The sequence below is a fragment of the Mustela lutreola genome, chromosome 6 (genome assembly GCF_030435805.1).
Source record: "Mustela lutreola isolate mMusLut2 chromosome 6, mMusLut2.pri, whole genome shotgun sequence".
In the NCBI taxonomy this organism is placed as follows: Eukaryota; Metazoa; Chordata; class Mammalia; order Carnivora; family Mustelidae; genus Mustela; species Mustela lutreola.
This window is the reverse complement of record NC_081295.1, coordinates 59717037-59729246: the sequence shown is the minus strand read 5'-3', so window position 1 is coordinate 59729246 and position 12210 is coordinate 59717037. Positions and strand designations below refer to the sequence as shown.

Here is a 12210-nt window from a genome sequence, read left to right as displayed (position 1 = left end):
ATTTTTTAACCTCTGCAGTAACTTCAGCGTCTAACAGTTGCTTATGCCGCTGCATGAAATGGTGCAACGACCAAATGTTTTTGGAGCCAAATGGCCCTGAGTTCAAATCCTGCTTCATTACGGACTATGACAGTGTCCCTGCAAAAATCAGTTCACCTTTTGTTCTGAGTGTCGATCTCCTCAAGTGTAACCATGAAGGTAGTAACACCAACCCTCTGACAGTTGTCACTGGAGAGTGCCTGGTGTGCAGCCTGGCACAGAGTAAGTGCTCTTACAGCCTAAATACCCTTCCTTCTAACGGATTTGCTAAATTGGCACTGTGCTGATTTTATGAAAGTGTTTAGTTCATCCTTGTAATACCATAATTACAGAATATAATGACACTGCGTTCTCTAGAACTACAAAGTAGAATTTATAAACTGATAGAATATGAGTTGGAAGAGGCTTTAGAAGCCCATCTGTTCCAATCCTTTCATTTCCAAATGAAGTCCAGAGAGTTTAAAGGACTTGCTTCCAAGTTTTTACAGAGAGCTAATTGCAAAGACAGTACTAGACCTTACGTCCCTCCACCTCCGCTTCCACTATACCCCCAGTTTTTGCCTCACATTACACAGGCATGGCAACACATGTAATTTTCAGACAATTAAGCAGTATAAAATAACCTCAGTTTAATTGCATCCAATTAACAAGCCAAATTAGTGTTTCATATGTACACTATTAAACTAGTTGTCTGGCTTCCAAAAGAAATAAAACACTGTTGCAAATGAATCTAGCATTTTAGTGAACAAAGCTACTTACAATTTAAATTACCTTTCCTATAATCTTCTTTATATGGAATTAGACCCAATCTCCATTTTAAAAGAAAGTCTTGCTGCAACTATCAGGATGACAATTCATGCTTATATTTGAAGTATCAAAATTGTCTTTCTCACTGAATACACACAATTTGCTAAGATTAGTATACATGTGTTGTACATGCACGTGCACGCCTATACACATATGCATGCCGACAGATCCCCAAGCAAGTATAAATAAGGGTGTGTCTATATTTTCCCACTGCCTAGTTTCAAAAGTCCCACCTTTTTGTTGGCCTTCTGAAATCAAGTCAATCTGTAACAATGCAAATGGTAAGAGCTTCACTGATCTTCTGCTTTCCTTTTCAGAGAAAATGAAACCACCAAATAAATCTTTGTCAGAAAAGCTCTGCCTTGCAAATACACTGCACTACACTATCAGTCCAGTACTGTCATGATATAGGTACAATTGGGTATCAATGAGAAAGCACTATCCTAATGAACCCCAAAATGAATCACCTATCTATTCCTTAAATATTTACACCTGAAAACATAAATGTCTTATAATTTTAAGTATAACCATTTTTTTAAGTTAGTGCTTGGTAGTCAACTTTCACTATTAATATTTATGAATACTGTTCAGAGTAAGAAGTTTTACAGTAGCTTAAAATAATAGTGTAGTCCTTTGTCCTTAAGATGTAGCTCAAACTAACAACTTGCCATACATATCTGTCCATGTTTATCAAAACATTTAAATCACTTTTGTTAATTATTAAAATGTCTATGAATAAGATAAAATAATTCTCCTTGTCATGCAGTAGTGTCAAACTTCCTTACTTCTTTTTGGGGCATTATACCAATTTAATGGTCTCCTTGCCACCAAGATATCCAGTCCATAAATTCTTATAATCTTTCTGAACACATACACATTATAGCATCACTCCTCTGCTCATAAAACCTAAGTGAAGTCCCACTTTCTCAGGAGGGCTGTATGCCCCAACTGATCTGGAACCAAGGTACCTTTCCAGGTTCACACACCCCTCCTCTCCCTTGGCACAACTATGGGTGGCGGGACATAGATTAAATTCACTGTGCCCCACCCTTCCCTCTCAGGAGAATTTACTGACATTCACTTCAACCTTCAAGGCCACCAATCAAAACTTCTTTCCATAAAGACCCTCTAATCTTTCCAGTCAGAAAAAAAGAAATACCTCCATTTATTCTCTACTTCCACTGGTAAGTTTTAAGAAAGTTTATTTAATAAGCCATATGTCTTCTCTAGATCCTAAGAAGTTCTTAAGCCAGGGATCATCATCCTCTTACCTCTCAATCCTCATTCTGACCCCCAAGTCTGAATCCAGAGCCCAAGTTTGAGACTTCTCCTACAGATACTGACCCTTTTTGCAACCTAAATTGAATTTTCTACATTATATAAATCTTAAAACACGGAGCAAATTAATTAAGTTACAATAGTTGACAAAAGGGAGTAGGAGTCCAAGATTATACAAAGAAATTTTATTTTCTACTCTTTTTTCCCCCCTACTCTTTTGTGTTACACCAACCCTTAATCATACAGAATATAAAAAATAAGATCTACATTTTTCCAAAGGTCCCGGTATCTGCAGTCGTGTAGACAAATTATCTAAATTATCTGGGGAACCGGATGTTTCACTAGCTGTTTCTAGCTGTTTAGAAACATATAGATCCAGCTTGTGCTGGGCTCTAAAGATTAATTGGTTCTTCAAACAGCGACCTTGTAAAGACTTCGGAATTGGTAATTATTCATTAATTGAATCAATGATGTTGACCAATTTAGTTAACTTGAGCCTCAAATAAGTACTTTTTAGTTTAAATTATTTATTATTTCTAAAAATTATCTGCAAATAACAATAGCTAACCTCCAACTAAACCCCTCAAAGTGAAGTCAGTGCATGGATTAAGGGATTAAGAAACATTGGTGTCAAAGTATTGGGAAGAGGATTCCTGCTATAGATAAGCCTTCTCCAACTTCTAGGCCCTGCCCCCCCCCCCAAACTCCCTCTCCAATGATCAGTCTCTAACATAGCCAATCATATGTCTTGATTCTCCAAGGACAGTGTCCCCATTTATACCAGGCTAGATAATAATCACTCATGGGGTCCTAACCACATGGTCTGGCTACATCTTGCCCCATCTCTTGTTATGGTGCCCTCCAGCCACACTGGCTCGCTTTCAGCTCCCCAAAACACTATATATCCCCCAATCTAAAGGCATTTCCATTATTCCCTCTTTGTACAATACTCTTTTTCTCCCCATCCACTCTTTCCACTTGACCATAACTTATGCTTCCATCTCAGCTCAAATATCACCTCCTCAGACAGGGGTGATATACCCTTTATGGCATATTCCTCCATATTTTGTCCATAGCACTCATAATGTGGCTTTACTTATCTGTCAACTCCACTGATTAGAGGCTCTTTTTCTGGTCTAAATCATCATTATATGCTTGGCGCCTAGCACAAGGCCTGATCCATAGTGAATACTTGTTGAATGCATGGATGAATAACTTGCTTTGACAAATGATGACTGGGTCACCTGTCATAGTTCTCTGAAGAAATGGCTAAGACATGTGAATGATGTGAATGTGAATGACAAGTCAAAATCACTATCACCTCTTGACCCAGAAGTGATGGGTCAAACCCTACCTGCTCTCTGCCCAGAACTGTCTTCAGGCATACAAACATCATTTTCATCTCTACTCTCCAAAGCACTTTCTTCAAATATGTCTACCTAGTCAGACTCCAAATTTTAAGTGGATAGGAAATCCAAAGGTATGGACACTTGTAGAACAGATCAAATGCCATACTTACTATCTCAACTGACACATAATATATCTTAAGAGTAGCATGTATTTGGCTCAAAAAAAAAAAAATAGTGATACAAATTATCAAACAGTTCTGATTCCACTCCAAATTCAGTCTTGATGATGTCGATCTTAATGCTATTAGCCATGGGTCCACATCAGAGAATCCAAAGATTGCACAGACCAAGTGGGCTATGTTTCCTCTTTTACAGGGAGACTAGCTGGGTCACAATCAGAGATAAAGTGCTCAAATATTTTTCCAAGTTACTTAGAGCCATCTCATGGCTACAAATAGTGATTTACAACTTTTTTGTTAGCATTGCCATAAATAGCATATAGAATGCAATGCTTTTTTTTTAAATTGTGATCAAATACCAAGAACCAATAGAAAATTATTTTATTTGTACAATTTCCTTCAAATAAGCACAATCTTATTTTCATAAAGATTTCCCATTTTCTCTCAATCTTCTGTGTTCATCCACAGCTTCCAGCATTGAGAAGCCTCACTGGAACATTCACTGAAGTTTTACTCAAGATTAATGAAGGCTCTGCCTATGTGGTTACAGGAAACCCATACATGCTGATAGTGTGAGGTATCTTATAAAGCCTGACGTCCACCCAGTTGAGATGATAAACTTCCTCGGTTCCTTTTTATAATATCACTTCAAAAGGTGCAATCCTTACATTCCATGTTTTAGCCAAAATATGGATTCATGATGCGTTCATATATAAATTCCTTAACTAGAAGCATAGCATTGGAATTTCTAGGTGGAGGTTTGAATTGTGAACGATTTCTCCACTTACAAGATTGATGCACAGACCAATAATAGAGTCCTGTTTAGGCTGAACAGGAACCAAAATTTGAAAACAGTGTTTGTTTTTTAACAGACTTAGGTGAGTAGCAACCTGTTTGATCCCAGACCACCCATCCAGTTGATGATCTTAACCACCTTTCCTTTATTATAATAGTTACTATATTAGGAATTAAATTATTCCACACCCTAATGGAGTACGCTTTTCACTCATGCCGAATAACATTTTCTATAGGTCTTTAAAATTACTTTTGCTATGTTGAAGCTTTCAGTTTAACCTCAGCTAATTATTGATAACTAAAAAAATCTACACCAACACAAATAGACTATTATTTGTAATTGTTGTTGTTGAAGTAAGCAAGCCCTGCTTTAAAAATCAAAATAGGCAAATTCTTTAAAAAAAAATTTTTTTCATTTTAAATTCAATCAGCACAAAAAATTCAACCTGGTTTCCTGAATAGTGACAAAGTGCCAAAAGCTCAAGCAGACACATGTATCATTATTCCACAAGGAACGCCTGCATACATGTTGTCTCTGTTTTGTTTTCATGGTAACAAGAACGTTTGAAAACACATCTCATGTAAAAGGAACCTAATCAATCAAAAGATTCCGCTGGCTAATCTTTCGATGTAGTCAAATAATATGATTTCATTCTGTGATAACACACATATCGTAAATCCATTTTCACATCTCATGTTTAATAGAAATATAAAAATGTTTTATCTACTTTAATAGTATTTTCCCAAAGACCTCCACAGGGACCTAACAAGTTAAAATTCATATCTATAGTATCATTAATATGCTACCACTCCCAAAATTGCCCCCAGATCAATTTCACATCAATTTAATCATAAGCACTCTTACATAAAAAGAAGCAGTCTCTAAAAAAGCCAACCTCATAAAATACAGATACCATAACCTCATAAAATACAATTACCGTATCAAGAGATAAAGATGCCAACAAACAAATTTTGTTTTATACCTGACCTATGTTCAAAGCAAGAAACTCAGACAATTTTCAAAAGATTCACTATTGTCATATAACATTTCTCTGTACATAAGAAAGATACTGCACGTTTCAAACCTAGTGGTCAAAAAGGATTATGACACTTGAAGCATACTGTCATTAAGTGGATGTTGGTAAATCCCTTTCACCTCAAAATAAAATGCACCGTTCTTATCTGGTAACATGATTTCTTCATGGTCCACAGAAATTTTGTCTAATAATGAAAGCGATAGCACACAGAAGGCATATCTGTCCTGTTAACCATTTGGCCTATACCTTAAAAATCAAACCAAATCAATCACTTCTCAGCCTTTTGGCTAAGATCAAGTGTAAAAATCAAACCAAATCTACTCATTACACAATCTATTTGGTTAAAACCTTGTTTTGGCACTCTTACAAGGTGAAAAGCACAAGACATCTGCAAATACTAATACATATGTCATATACAGAAGATAAATGTAATATATATCCATATACATATATATGCAAATATTTAAAATAACTTGGTTTGCTCAAGGACAAATATCACCAAACATTACTATACTATACTACTGGAGGAAATGTTTCTAATAAAGTTAAATGGCCTTTTTCTAGGAGGACAGATCATTGCAAATTTAATTAAAATGGATCTTATTAATATTTCAAGTAATTTCTGGGCTTGATTATGCGCCACAAAAGAAACAACTGTACTGAAGAGAAAAATCAATAGCCCTTGACTAGAGCTCTGAGTATGCTAGAAAAACACAGTTCTCTTGTGAATTATCAAGGTCTAGCCTTTGGGGGTGGGAGAGAGTACCAATATTTATTTGGAGGTAAATTGGGTTATTTTTAAAATGGCAAAAAAGGAAGGAGAACAATCGGTTCAAATTTTCCATTATAATGAAAGTACCGGAAACAAGCCTTTTTATGTTCATTTTAGGCCTAAGAAACTGTGCAGAGAATAAGGCTTTTGCAATGTCAGTTGCACACACTGCTTCCTGTGAGAATTCTAAGCCATTACAGGTGTCCTAAGGCCTCCAGCGAAACCTATTATCGGGTTATTTCTCCGGTCCCCTCAAAGCCATCCCCACTGACCCCTACCCCACACATAGTGCTGAGCTCCTCTAAGTGTCTATTAAGGACCCTCTGTCTTCTCTGTACTCCCGAGGTTAAAGTACCCACTTTCCCTCGGCGAAGCCTGTAAAAGCTTTCCCATTAGAGAAGACTAGTTCCTGCAGTCCTTTTCAGTTAGATGCTTTCAAGTCAGAGATGAGAAGAGCCACTTGAAGAAAACCCTCTTTACCCTCCTCCCTTTTTCCACTGGAAGCAACGTCCCTGAAGGACAACACCAAGGGACACTTCCTGACCTTCTATCCCCTCACCCAATTTGGGCTTGGAGGGTTGGGGTCGCATTTTCTCGTGTCCTCTGCTGCACTAGCAGTGTTATGTAAGAGGGACAGAACGCGAGAGGCACATGCGTATAAAGCGCACCAATCTGTGATAACAGCTGGGGTGGCAGAGCTGATCTGGAGTCTCCCCCACCAAATACGACAGACACCACACATACATCACCCCCACCCCCACCCCACCACCCTACCCCACCCCAAACACACACACACACAGAGCAGTGTTTTCCTGTCTCGCCCCTATCAACACCAGACGCACAGAATGGAAAGGCGGGGGGAGGGGTGAAGGGAGGTGAGAGCAGCGGCAGCACATCTGCTTTGATAGAGCCGCCGCGGCAGAGAGCCCCTCGTTAACCCCCTTCCTGTGGCTGCACCACGTCATGGAACATTCCCGGAACGGGCCAACGTTCCACCCACTTCAGGGAACAGACATAAAGGCGCAGACCCAGCTCCCTACAGTGCAGAGCCCAAACACACATGTGCCTTCCCGGTCCCCCGGCAGACGCACAGACAAACACGCATGCAAACCGCCCCCACCCGTCTCCACGCGCCCCCGGCCGGCCCGACGCGCCGGGAGCCGCTCTGCGGTCGGTGCACCCGCAAGGCGAGGGCGCCTCCGCCTGAACCTTCCATCGAGACAGTCCCCTCCTTCCTCGCTTCCTTCCTTCTCTCCTTCCTTCCTTCCCTTCCTCGCTCCGGAGGAGAAAGGAGTCACTGAAATGCCAACAGCTAGCGCCTTCGCCGCGCTCGCTCGGCCGCAGGCCGGCGGCCCGGCCCCCGCGCCGCCCGCCCGCCCCTGGCCCGCGCCGCACGCCCGCGGCCCCCTCCCCCGCTACCTGACGACGAACCCGCGGCCGCGGCAGCCGCAGCGGTGGCCCGGCGGTGCGCGCCGGTGCACGTCCCTCATTAGTAACCAGGCACATTCCTGCCTCCAGCGCTCCCGCGCGGCCCCCTCCCCCCAGGACATTACGCAAAGCAGCCTCCCCTCATCTGCATAGATCCTCGGCCAGGGTATTCCCCGCATTTCCCGACGCGCCGGACCCCCCTGGCGAGGTCTCTCCCATCCCCGCCCCCTCCGACCCTCACCCTGGGGAAACCAGGAAGGGGCCGGGGGTGCGCGCCGCTGGAGGCGACCGAACCCGGCGGAGGCGTTTTCGGTATAAAGTGAAACAAGCTCCCGGTGCTAAAAAAGGCAGGAAAAACACGGCGCCTAGGCCACTTACCGAGCCGAGGAACCTAGATTCCCGCCGCTCTGCTCTCCCAAACGGTCGGTCCGCCCTCCACGCACCCCAAAGCTGCACCCAGCACCCCAAAGTCCAGACGTGTAGGAATATTGTTAACCAGCCAGAAGACCCTCCAAGTTGCTCCAGGCTCCGGGGAGCCTCAAGGTCCAAGACTGAACTTGGCAAAGACTTGTGCCACAGTCCCCGAAGATGTTTTTGTGGAGACCCTCCTCCGGCGGGGAGAGACAGCACTCGGCGGCGCCCCGCTCGCCTCCTCTCCACCCTCTCACCTCCAGCCCGCCTCCCGCCGGCTGCCCGCCTCCGGGCCGCGAGCCCCTCGAGCGGCTGTCAGCTCCCGGCCGCCGCCGGGTGACAGGGGCGGGAGGAGGGCGCGACGCGGCGGCCCGAGCCCGAGCGGGCAAGGGGAATCCTCGCAGCAGCGGCGGCCGCTCACCTGGAAAGTCACCGCTGAGAAGGAGGAGGAGGAGGACGGAGAGGAGAAGGAGGAAGAGGAGGGAGAGGAGGAGGAGGAGGAAACCCCCCTGGTGCCCTTGTTCTCGCTGCCGCGGCGGCCGCTCCTCGCCAAGGCTGAGCGTGTCTGGTGGGGGGTGTCTGGTAGCATTTCCTTAAGGACAGAGGGAGGGCGGGCGCGGAGGGAGGGAAGAGATCCCGACCGCCTGCCCAGGCTCCTCTTTCCTTTATTTATTTTTCTGACAGTATACGGAGATGGGCCCGGGGTCGGGGCCGCGGGGCTCGCGAGGGAGCGCGAGGCCCGGGCCGCAAGCAGTCTGCGTGCGGGAGCCGCAGCGGCCGCCTCCCCTCCCGGGCTGTGGACGCACCGGGTTATTCCTGGCAGCGCCTCCCCGAACAGAAGTTACTAGGAGGAGTGCGCGGCGAGGGCGGGCGGGGGGAGAGGCGGGGGGAGGGAGGGAGGAAGAGGGAGAGACTCAGCCAGCGACGTCATCGGATCCCCCAGCGCGTCCCAGGGAGGGAGGTTGAACCAGAAAAACCAGTCTGGAGCCGGCGAGCGAGAAAGGACTGTGCGGCGCGCGGGGTGATGGGGGGAGGGAGGCGGCGGGGAGGGAAGGTCCCGGCCCCGTTGCGGCCGCTCGGGGCGGGAAGACCGCCGCCGACCTCGCGCTAGCGCTCGCGCTCGCTGGGATCGGGAAACTCCCCCGAGAGCCGGTCTCTACTTGTCATGCAAAAAAAACTTGGGCGTCTCTAGGAGCCTGAGAATTTCCTTTAGGGACGTGGAAACCTCCCCCACCCCCACCCAACTTCCCCATTTCTCTATATAATTTAATCTTCCCAGTCTTGATGACAAACGGAATTATATAATAATTAGTATTGTCATTATGATTTTGTCCGTGTACCTCTTGCTCCCTTTCCTCTTTCTCGCACCCTCCTCTACTCACGGTTATGTTAGGGTTCAAAAAAAAATAAAATCAGACTACCTCTGGCTGCATTTCTGGGGCTTTGCAAACCTTTTTACTAGCAGTTTCCGTGCCCCTGAGGAAGCAACTTTTCACGCGTTTGAAATGCCCCCATTGCCTTCCCTGGGGTCACTCACCAGGGTGCCCTGGGTGCACCCAGCTCCGGGCGAGCGGCCCGCCCCCGCGAGGGTGTTCAAATTGGCTTGCGCAGCGGCGCGGGGAACAGCTGCCGGTTTCCTGGTGGGCCGCGCTGGGACCCGGGGCTAGCGGCTGCCTCCAGCCCGCGCGCTTCGCCCGCCTAGGAAGAGACGCGAGTGAAATAGCCGACAGCGCGGGGAGAGCGGGGCCCGGGGGCAGGGGAATCCCAGGCGAGTGGGGACCGGGCCCTGGGCTTCCTTCCCGACCCGGCGACACCCGGGGGACACCGGGGCTCCCTCCAGCCGTTACCCGGCGTGTGTGGACTCGTGTGCACCCTCGGGGGAGGTTCCCCTGAGGCCGCGGCGAGCGGCCGGAGCGCCTCCTCCGAGTGGTCCCCCCACCCGGCGGGGACGGCGCGCCGCCCCTCCCGGGCACCCGAACAGCCGCGCAGAGTTGAGCAGAGCCCAGTGCCCCGGGCACCGCGGGCCCAGGCGGCCACCCCCCCTCCCTCATCCGGCCGCGCCGCCGCCCTGCCCCGGGCGGAGTAAACAAGAGACGCGCAAGATTTGACCTGGCGCGACCCGGATTTCTGGCCGGGGTTCCCCCTGAGCAGGTGACTCCGTGGGAGGGGTGGAAATTAGTCTCTGGAATTCCCGACCAAAGACATTCACCGTGGTTCTGCTTTTAAAGCCGGTATTTCACCGACAACTGCGGAATGTTTTGCGTCTCAAGTTTCAGATTTCGCGGAAAGGGACCAAATGTCAGCGCGTATCAAATATTCCCTTCCCTTTTCATTAAAAATGAATACATTAAATGGGAGGACAGCCCCCTTAATGACTTCGACAATTGCACTGCTGGTTTCGGTTTTGGTTTGTTTTGTTTGTCATTTCGACCTATAATCAGTGTATTTCTGAGGTCCCCGTGCAATGGCGACATTGCCCTGAAGGACGACTCCGCAAAATAAAGGGGCGATACGTTTTTCATCGATATTTTTTTCAAAGGAGAAAAATCTGAATGATTTGGAATAAATTTCACTGTGTCCTTCCAGGTTGATCCCATTTAAATTCAAGGCCTACTTCCACTAAAGCGGCTTCTCCTTTCATTATGTAAGTTCTCGAATTTTCAGACTTTCTTCATTTAACTTAAGGCACTTAATAAAAACGCACCCATCATCGCTCCCTCTTAAATGTATGCCGTTGGATTTTTAAACATCCATTTGAAACGCAAAACATGATTTTGGAAATGTTTTTTCACTTCCAAACCCACCTGCTACATACTCCCAAAGCCCATTTTATTTAATAGCTTAATAGAGAAGATTAAGCAGTTTCTTTAAGAACCCAATTTCCCTTCAGCACACACAACAGCAGCTGCCCAAACTCCCAGAAACTGAGCAAGGATAGCAAGCAGCGTTTTGCTTCGCTAGAATGAGTGTTAGTTGAAATCTTAAATGCCTCTTTAAAAGATGAGATTATGTGCCATAATGTGAATATTAAGGTATTCAGCTAATTGGGCAGTTAAAATAATTTTTTTAAAAAGCAAATATATATCAGTTTTGATGACCCATCCCACTACCACAGAGGACCCCTAAAGGCAGTGTTTAGTCAAACTTCAATTCTTATTACCTTGTTCCGAAATCATCAAGCTTCTAAAGAAGGTAGCCTGAATGAAGTTGAAGCAGAATGTGTGAATATGTGCAAACTAGTTATCATCCTTCTACTTGGAAAAAATCAGTATGTTGAAGTAAATGCATCCTTGCCTCCAACTGCTAATGCTGCAATATGTCTGTCCAGTTGCTTATAAGCAAGGGAAATAGAGTAACAGAAGAACTCCTCTTCCCAGAAAACCTCCAGAGACAAAACCAGCAATGGTAAACTGTGCCCTCAGCCCTAAGGGGCTCTAAGGAAAGTGAGGATCCCTCCAGCATAGGTGACCCAGCTTGAACCCCCATACTTAGCATCAGCAGTGAGGTAAGAACTTTCTTTCCATTACTTTTCCTACTGCTTTTCCAATTGAAAGGTAAAGAAAATCTGGGGATCTGGATTGAGAGGTCTTAATAAAATAATTAATGTCCACATGGCAGTATGGCATTTTTTTCAGAGTCAGAAATCACCTTGAACTGAAAGCATTTTCATTCAAAAAATATTTATTACTTACCTACTGTATGCTGAAGATACTTAGGATATGTCAGTGAACAAATCAAAGATCCCCAATTTCCTGAAGCTTGCAGTCTAGCAAGGGGGAGGGGGAATGGAGGAGGAAGAGAACAGAAAATAAACAAGAAATGAAGGGTATAGACGTATGGTAGGTGAAAAGAGTTGGGGGGAAAATATAAAATAGGGTAAGGGATATGGGTGGGTGAGGGGTGTTGTGTTACTGTATTAAATAGGGAGATCAGAACAGACTTCTTAAAAGTGACACTTCTTAAAAGTGAGACTTCTGCCAGTAATTAAAAAGAATGGTTTAGCAGTAGACTAGGTGGAGTAAAGAGCTTTTCCTGTAGAAGGAGCAGCTAAGATAAAGTTCTAAGACCAGAGCAAGCCTGGCATGTTTGTAGACCTCAAGGCAAACAGTGTGACT

The 12210-nt window shown here is 45.5% G+C and overlaps 1 protein-coding gene and 1 long non-coding RNA gene across 10 annotated transcripts in view; one reads left to right on the top strand and one right to left on the bottom strand.

The window, feature by feature from the left end:
• HIVEP2 (HIVEP zinc finger 2) overlaps window positions 1-9997 on the bottom strand; it is a 198818-nt gene extending 188821 nt beyond the window's left edge. For 3 of the 8 annotated variants that reach the window (XM_059177390.1, XM_059177383.1, XM_059177389.1), the window contains exon 1: window positions 8063-8190. The gene's annotated coding sequence lies outside the window, so the exon portion shown is untranslated. Of the gene's footprint in view, window positions 1-7376; window positions 7484-7687; window positions 7776-8062; window positions 8191-8516; window positions 8655-9632 lie in introns of those variants that run through there. The other 5 variants (XM_059177386.1, XM_059177391.1, XM_059177388.1 and 2 more) reach the window with 4 other exon arrangements.
• Window positions 9998-9999: 2 nt separating this feature from the next.
• Window positions 10000-11705, top strand: LOC131833732 (uncharacterized). Of its 2 annotated transcripts, none has more exons than XR_009354606.1 (2): window positions 10000-10246; window positions 11473-11705. It is a non-coding gene; the product is annotated as an uncharacterized LOC131833732 (long non-coding RNA). The 2 variants fall into 2 exon arrangements; XR_009354605.1 differs by having other exon boundaries at window positions 10000-10739.
• Window positions 11706-12210: the final 505 nt, after the last annotated feature.